Here is a 7,297-nt window from a genome sequence, read left to right on the forward strand (position 1 = left end):
CCCCCAAACAATTCACATAAATAAATATTAAGCTTCAGTTCCAGTTTCCTTTTGTAAAAGACAGACGGCATTTGAGGAGGAGCTGCAGTTACAATTGAACTAGTTCCTGGAATCTTGTTTTCACTTTCTCCTCGATTTTTTTCTTTTAGGAACCTCCTCTGGGAAGGAGCCCCATCGTAATGTGTTTCAAAAGTACACTTGGTAATAAGAAGCTGGGGTTCTTGATTACACTAACAGACAGAACCAGAGTCCCAAGTCGGTCTTGGAGCTGTGATTCTACAGGTCAGAATAAGGCCGGGAAGCACCTTATGCTTAAGAAGCACCCACGGACTTCCCGGGTGGTCCAGTGGTTAAGAATCCACCTGCCAATGCAGGAGACGTGGGTTTGATCCCTGGTCTGGGAGGATTCCACATGCAACTAAGCCCGTGTGCCCCAACCACTGAGCCCCTGTGTGCTACAGCCTGTGTTCCACAACGAAAATAGCCCTTGCTCCCTGCAACTCGAGAAAGCCTGCACACAGCAACAGAGAGGGATCACACCCAGGAATAAAGAAATAAGTGAGAAGCACTCAGGTCCTGGGCTAAACCAAGACGAGAGTCCAAGCCCTGAGGTTACAGGGAAGTTGGAGTCAGAAGCTTCAATCCTGATCTTCCTGTATTAGCTGTGTGATCCCGGGCAAGTGTTTTACTGAACTCACAAAGTACTGATGAGCAGGGGTCCATGTCATCTGCCAGATCATCACGGGCCCAGCTGAAGGGCTGATGAGTGGAAAGTGAGAAGGCCATGGGTGTTCCACGGCCTGGAGGGGAGATTACCGAAAGGCAGGGACCCCTGAAGGTGAGCAATGCCACCAAAGTGGACAGGGCATGAAATGACTTCGCTAAGAAAAGATAGTCCAGGATGTGAAAGATGACCAGGATTTGACCAGGTGAGCTGAGCGCACGGCAGGTATCAGGACTAAATGCGGCAGAGCCGGGTGCCCACCTGAACTCCTGACTCACGCCTTTTGAGGAGTCAAGAAAGAAAACTAGAAAGTGATGGAGGAGTGGGGGAATTGTGATGGGAGGGGAGGGAGATCGCGTGGGCTCGCCTCCGCGCATGCGCTCTACCTCTAAACGCGAAGGGAAGTCACTCAGGGATGCCGGACCCTCATGGAGCCATCAGATGCTGAAGGCCCTTCCCGGGTCCCTGAATCTTCATCGGTAAGTGAGGCGCTCCTGCCTTCTCTCTTTCCCACCACGATGGTCTCTTTCTCCTCCCAGGGGAGCCAGGCTTTCACCCTGGAAGCCAGATCCTGCCCCAGCTTTGCTCAGAAGTCCCTGAGGGTCGCCACCTCAACCTAGACTCAGAACAGCTTGGAAAGTGCCCAGGGTGGCCTCTGATGATCTGCCCCCTGCCACCCCCAGCTCCAGCCTTCCTGTGGCCCCCAGGCCCCAGCACACTGCCCTCAGGCTGCGAGCTGGCTGCATCCTCCCCCTGGGGTCTCAGCCCTTCTCAAGGCTCCACATCAATGTGGCTGCGGTTTCTTTGGGGCACCTGTCATCTCAGATACCTAACCTGTCTAGTTCTTTCCTGTCTGCCCTTTCCAGTAGAAGGGGAGCTCCTGGGAACAGAGACCTGGGGTCTGCTTGCTGCCATCTGCCCCGGAGTCTGGGGCAGAGCGCCAGCCAATAATATCTGAACAGTCCCTATCTCACATGAGCTCGAATAATACAGTTATTGCAGAGATAGCACTGAGTTTAGTAAATGTTGGGTTGGTCAACATGTTTGTCCCAAGCGACTCAGTACTTAGGAAGGACTCACCTGTTTGTTTCTACCCCAATCTCCCGTCTTCCAGGCTCCCAGAAGTCCTTCCCGGGACTTCTCATTCACCCTGGGGCCCCCGCTGGCCCCTCTGCCCTGCCTGCCAGCTCCTGGCTGTCCCTAACTGACCTGCGGGTTCCCGGCCGCCCGCTGCTGGCTTGGCTGTGCCCCTGGAGGACACGGCGTGTGCCACACTTGCACACATTGTGGCCCAGGCTGTTTGGAGGTTGGCAGCTCTAGCCTTTGTCCTGCTGCCCCTGGACCCCATGTGGCCGGGGCCTGGGTGTGGCCATCACCCCAGGCGACATCCAGTGCATGCCAGGGCATGTAGTGAAGCTGGACCATTTCGTAGAGACAGAGAAAACAAAACCCTTCCTTGAGCCTTGACTGATGGCTTCTTTTCTTGGGACCCACACAGAAATAGACGGTTTTCATCTGAGAGTCTCCCGCAGTGACCTGGGATCAGGAGCACAAAGCCTGCTGACGCCCCTGCCCTCGCCCTACCATCCACCTGCAAGATTCACGGAGATGGCGAGCGGTCTGCAGGGGGGAGGCCCAGGAATGCTCCAGAAAGGCTCTCTCCTCCTGCCTCTTGCTCACAACTCACAGGGAATTAAACAATAAGCAGGGTCTCATGAAAGCTGCTCTGAGAAGCAGTCACAACTGCCAAAGGATTTTATTATTTTTTAAAATTTGTTTCCAATTTTATTTTTTTATTTTTTAAAATTTATTTTTAATTGGAGGACAACTGGTTTACAATGTTGTGTTGGTTTCTGCCATACATCAACACGAATCAGCCATAAGTATACATATGTCCCCTCCTTCTTGTACCTCCCTCCCACCCTCCACTCCATCCCACCCCTTTAGATTGTCACAGAGCCCCGGGCTGAGCTCCCTGCATCATGAAGCAAATTCCCGGCTACCTATTTTACATAATGTAGTGTATATGTTTCAGTGTTACTCTCTCAATTCAATCTGCCCCACCCTACCTGTGTCCAAAGCCTGTTCTCTAGTCTGTGTCTCTAAACAGGGTCGTCAGCACCACTTTTCTAGATTCCATGTATGTGTTCAAATATGATATCCGTTCTTCTCTTTTTGACTTACTTGACTGTGTAAGGCTCTAGGTTTATCCAGCTTACTAGAACTGACTCAAATATGTTCCTTTTTATGTCAAGCAGTCTTTGAATCACCTAGATAGGGGCGTTGAACCTGAGGCTTCTGGCTGGCGGAGGGGTTTAGACCTGGGCACTGAGCCTGCGTGCAAGGTGGTGCGGGTCTGTGCAGAGGGTGCTTGATGCTTTCAGACTCTCAGAACAGACCTATGCAAACATCTGTACTGGAGAAGAGAAATAACACACCTGTGGTCACTGCGTGGATGGCAGCTCAGCCCCAGGGGCCTCCGAAGACCCCATCTGCCAGGTCACCAGCACCACTCAGAGCAAAACAGGGCAGATGAATAACAGCAAAGCCGGAGATGGTGAGAAGCAGGCTGAGAAAGAGAGCAAAGCGAGAGGAAATTGACGTGTCAGCCACGATTGATTCTGGCAGCAATGGGACAAAAGTCTTTTTCTTTTCTTTTAAATTCTTTATGCATCTTTCAGATTTTCTGTTTTACAAACCTTTGCTTGAAAGCATTACCATTAAAAGAAGAAAACTCTTTGAAGGAAAAAAATAATCAGTAGCAATGTATGAATGTACCTCCATCCAATCCCTCCTTTTCTGTTTTTTCAGGTTTGAAAGTTTTTCTATTGTTTGAGTTTATACGTGATAAATTTTGGTAACCAACTTTTCTAGAAAAAAACAAACGAGGGTTTAAGGATGCATTTAGTTTTCACTCTGGAACTATTTAGTTTAAGGATTTCACGTAGTATAGTGTTAGTTGCTCAGTGGTATCCAACTCTGCACCTCCGTGTACTGTAGCCCATCAGGTTCCTCTGTCCATAGAATTCTCTAGGAAAGAATATCAGAGTGAGTAGACATCCCCTTCTCCAGGGGATGGTCCTGACCCAGGTATCAAACCCTGGTCTCCAGCATTGCAGGCAGATTCTTTACCATCTGAGCCACGAGAGAAGCCCACTTCAGACGACAATTGCCTGATCACTTCTATAAACACCAGAGCGTATTGTTTGGAAATATTTTTTTATGGATAGTTTTTATTTCATTTACGCAGTTGCAAAGTTTTATCTCTTCAGGGACTAAACTGCATTCAGGGAGCGGAGTTTGCCCTGAGACACCATTTCAGGGCAACCCTCTTATTTGTCTATTCTTAGCTTCACTGAAGGTTTTAAAAATAAAATTTTAAACTGCAGCTTCAGCTGATGAGTCCAATGGGATAGCTACTGAACTTGGTAATTATAAGATTTCCTAGAATAAGTTTAATTGGCAAACAGATGCTTGCAATCAGCTGTTACTGTTGCTATAAATACCTCTCTTGCCTTTCAAGCCCTGGGTAAAGCTGTACTAATTGTTCTAGCCTCCAGAACAATGTTACTTAGGCATCACACATTTACAGGACCTTATTACAGCCACTTGTTTTGATTCAACTGGGACAGATATCTGTGTAGCCCAGAGAAACTCCTCACACACACAAAAGGCAATAAAAAGCTATTCTCTTTCTTGTGGGAAAAGGTCACTTTTTCTTTACCCTTTGGTTGTTAGGATAAGGTTTACAAATCCATCCTTATTTATATCTAGCTACCTCATCTTCTAGAATTTCACTCTAAATTGACAGGGATAAAAATAATCTGAATATAAGCCATAAACTAAATATAAGCCATTTTGTCTCTAAATATGTATGTCTGACTTTAAACCCTTGTTCTGCTTCTTCCTAGCTGTGTGACCCTGGGCAGCTGACACAGCTTCTCTGATCCTTGTTTATAAAACAGGGATGGTAATGTACATGCCATAAGATGTATATCCTAGAAGACTGCTGTTTTTTTTGGAAATAAGAATTTGGAAATTAAAGTATGTAATGGTGTGAAACATCCAGAGCACATTTAAATTCATTTCCTTTTCCCCCTCTGATTCTCAGAGAAGAATGTCAGTTTTATTCGATTAAGCAAACATTAATTGAGCACTCATTATATGCAAAATCCTGGAGATACCAATACTTCATTTGAGATTTTTAAGAAGTTCATCATCTTCTAAGGAGGACAGACCCCTGTTATGTCCTCAAAGTCTAATGGAAGTGCTCAGGAATCTGAGGGAAAGGAATATTAGTTTTGCCTGGTACAAAAAGGTTTTCACAAAAACATTTAAGAGCTTCAAGCTAGCCCTTGTAGGATGAGTAGTTCTGACCTAAAGAGAAGCAAGATTTGGAAACGGAAAAAGGAAAAGAACACAGTAAGAGACGAAAGCAAGGAGGAAGATAAGACAGTAAACGTGTGCGGTGCGGCTGAGGCGCACTGCGGGGAACGGGGCCTCCTCAGAGGAGGGGACCAAGCACCAGAGAGCCGCCAAAGGCCTAGGAATACCTGCGGCTCCTCCACATTGCCTCTGCCAGCATCTGGCCCTTTAAGGCAGCCTGACGTCCAGAAAGGCAAGGGCTGGCACTCCAGTGGAGGGTCAGTACACATCTATCACCTGCAATTATTTACTCAGCAGACACTCATTGAGTATCTACTGTGTTCCAGGCCCTGTCTGAGACCCTTGGGAGGCAACAGGGAGCAAAACACGGCTCCTGCCTTCATGGGGTTCCATTCTCCCAGGGCAAACTCACAGTAATCAGATACACAGATAAGCGTGCTGTAGAATAAACTGTGCTTCCCTGGTGTCTCAGACAGTAAAGAATCTGCCTGCTAATGCGGGAGATACAAGAGAGGTGGGTTCAATCCCTGGGTTGGGAGGATCCCCTGGAGGAGGGCATGGCTACCCACTCCAGTATTCTTGCCTGCGACATCACCATGGACAGAGAAGCCTGGCGGGCTACAGTCTACAGGATACAACTGAGCGACTAAGCAGCAAACAGACAGAATGAAATTTGGGGAATAGAGTTGTGAAGTAAAAGACAGTGTAGCAGGATGGACGAGAGCTGTTGTGCAGGGGCGGTCAGAGATGGCTTCTGGAGGTGACGCTTAAGCAGAAATCCAAGTTACATGAATAACCGTGGGAGAGAGGGTTCCAGAGAGAGGCGTTGACAGTGGCAGGGCCCTGATTCGGGGCCACTCCACAGGCTCGGGGAAGAGCCAGGAGCTTGGGTGTTCCCAGAGCACTGCCAGGAAACAAGGTCGGAGATTTGAGGGTGCAGATGAAGCTTCCTAAACCTTAAGCTCTATAACATGCGCCCCCCCCAACCATGCTCTGACCTGTGAGCTTGGTCCTCCCGGGATTTGAACTTGGCTCTTGCAGGGCAGAGTCTCTTGACTCTCTGGAGGCTCCCTCTGCCCTCACTTGAACCTCTGACCCCAGTGACCCCCGTGGCGCACAAGCCTAGACATACTGGGCTGGGAAAGGCAATGTCTGCAGGGATGCGGTCACGTGGGTGGCTGTGCCTCCCCGCAGCGTCCTCACCCGATTTTCACCCCGCTCCTCCAGGCTGCCCGGAAGGATGGGGCGGGCCGTGGCAGGCTTGGCTCTGACACTCCCCTCTCCCGCGAGCGTCTCCCTGGTGTCATCACGCCCCTACTGCTCCTCTCACTCTCTGACCTAACCCTGAACACAGGCCCTTCCGTCAGTTTGCCCCAACCCAGCTGAGACGGGGCTGGACGGTTTCGCAGAATTTTATAGGAGGCTTAGGGAACCCTGGGGGTACGTAACTAGAGTAACTGACAACTGCCCCCGCCATGGCGGCTCTCAGAACCCTCCAGGCCTCCCGCAACCGCCCCCTACTTGGTTCCGCCTCTTCCTGGGCAGCCCCCTGCCCCCGGGGTCCCGGTCCCCACAGAGGGGCCCTCAGAGAAGCAGGCAGCCAACTCCTCACCAGGTCAAGGCCCGCCTTCCACTCCACTTCCTGTCCCAGAATCCTCTTCTTCCTGCTTGATTGACACTGGCGTCGCTGTGGGAGACCCTGCCCAGCACCCAGGGGCTTGTTTGCTGCTGGCTTGGAGCCCAGCTTAATCACTCCTGAGTGAAACTGAGTCCCCCTAACACTGAGTTCACTTCCGGAGTTATGATTAACCTCTCTCTCCAAGACTTCATTCCCTTTCTTGACCCCTCAGGATTGAGGAGTCAAAGAAAAGGAGGGATTGAGGCCAAGCAGGACCCTGGGGGCCCTCTTGATACAAAAGCCCCTCCATGCGCCCCGTCTCTTGTTTGTAGAAAAAAGGCCTGAGTCCCCTCGGTCTTCCTCAAGTTCCAAAGAGCCGACTCACGCAGTTAACGGTTAGAACAGTAGTCACTGGACTCCCGACTCCTCCTGGAGACACAGAGAAGAATCTGGTGCACGCCTCGAGTTGTTCTGTAAAGCCTAAGACCCTACCAGGTGAAGGATGGGGACTGCTGAGCACAAGCACGTAGACCCCAGGATGATGGGGCCAGAAGGGTGATGACTAAGAT

General features: G+C 49.9%; 1 protein-coding gene across 1 annotated transcript in view; it reads right to left on the reverse strand.

The window, feature by feature from the left end:
* PROM1 (prominin 1) overlaps positions 1 to 2,025 on the reverse strand; it is a 144,680-nt gene extending 142,655 nt beyond the window's left edge. Inside the window, exon 1 of the mRNA XM_070292456.1 lies at positions 1,934 to 2,025. The gene's annotated coding sequence lies outside the window, so the exon portion shown is untranslated. The remainder of the gene's footprint in view (positions 1 to 1,933) is intronic.
* Positions 2,026 to 7,297: the final 5,272 nt, after the last annotated feature.

This window comes from Ovis canadensis, chromosome 6, assembly GCF_042477335.2.
Source record: "Ovis canadensis isolate MfBH-ARS-UI-01 breed Bighorn chromosome 6, ARS-UI_OviCan_v2, whole genome shotgun sequence".
Classification (NCBI taxonomy): domain Eukaryota; kingdom Metazoa; phylum Chordata; class Mammalia; order Artiodactyla; family Bovidae; genus Ovis; species Ovis canadensis.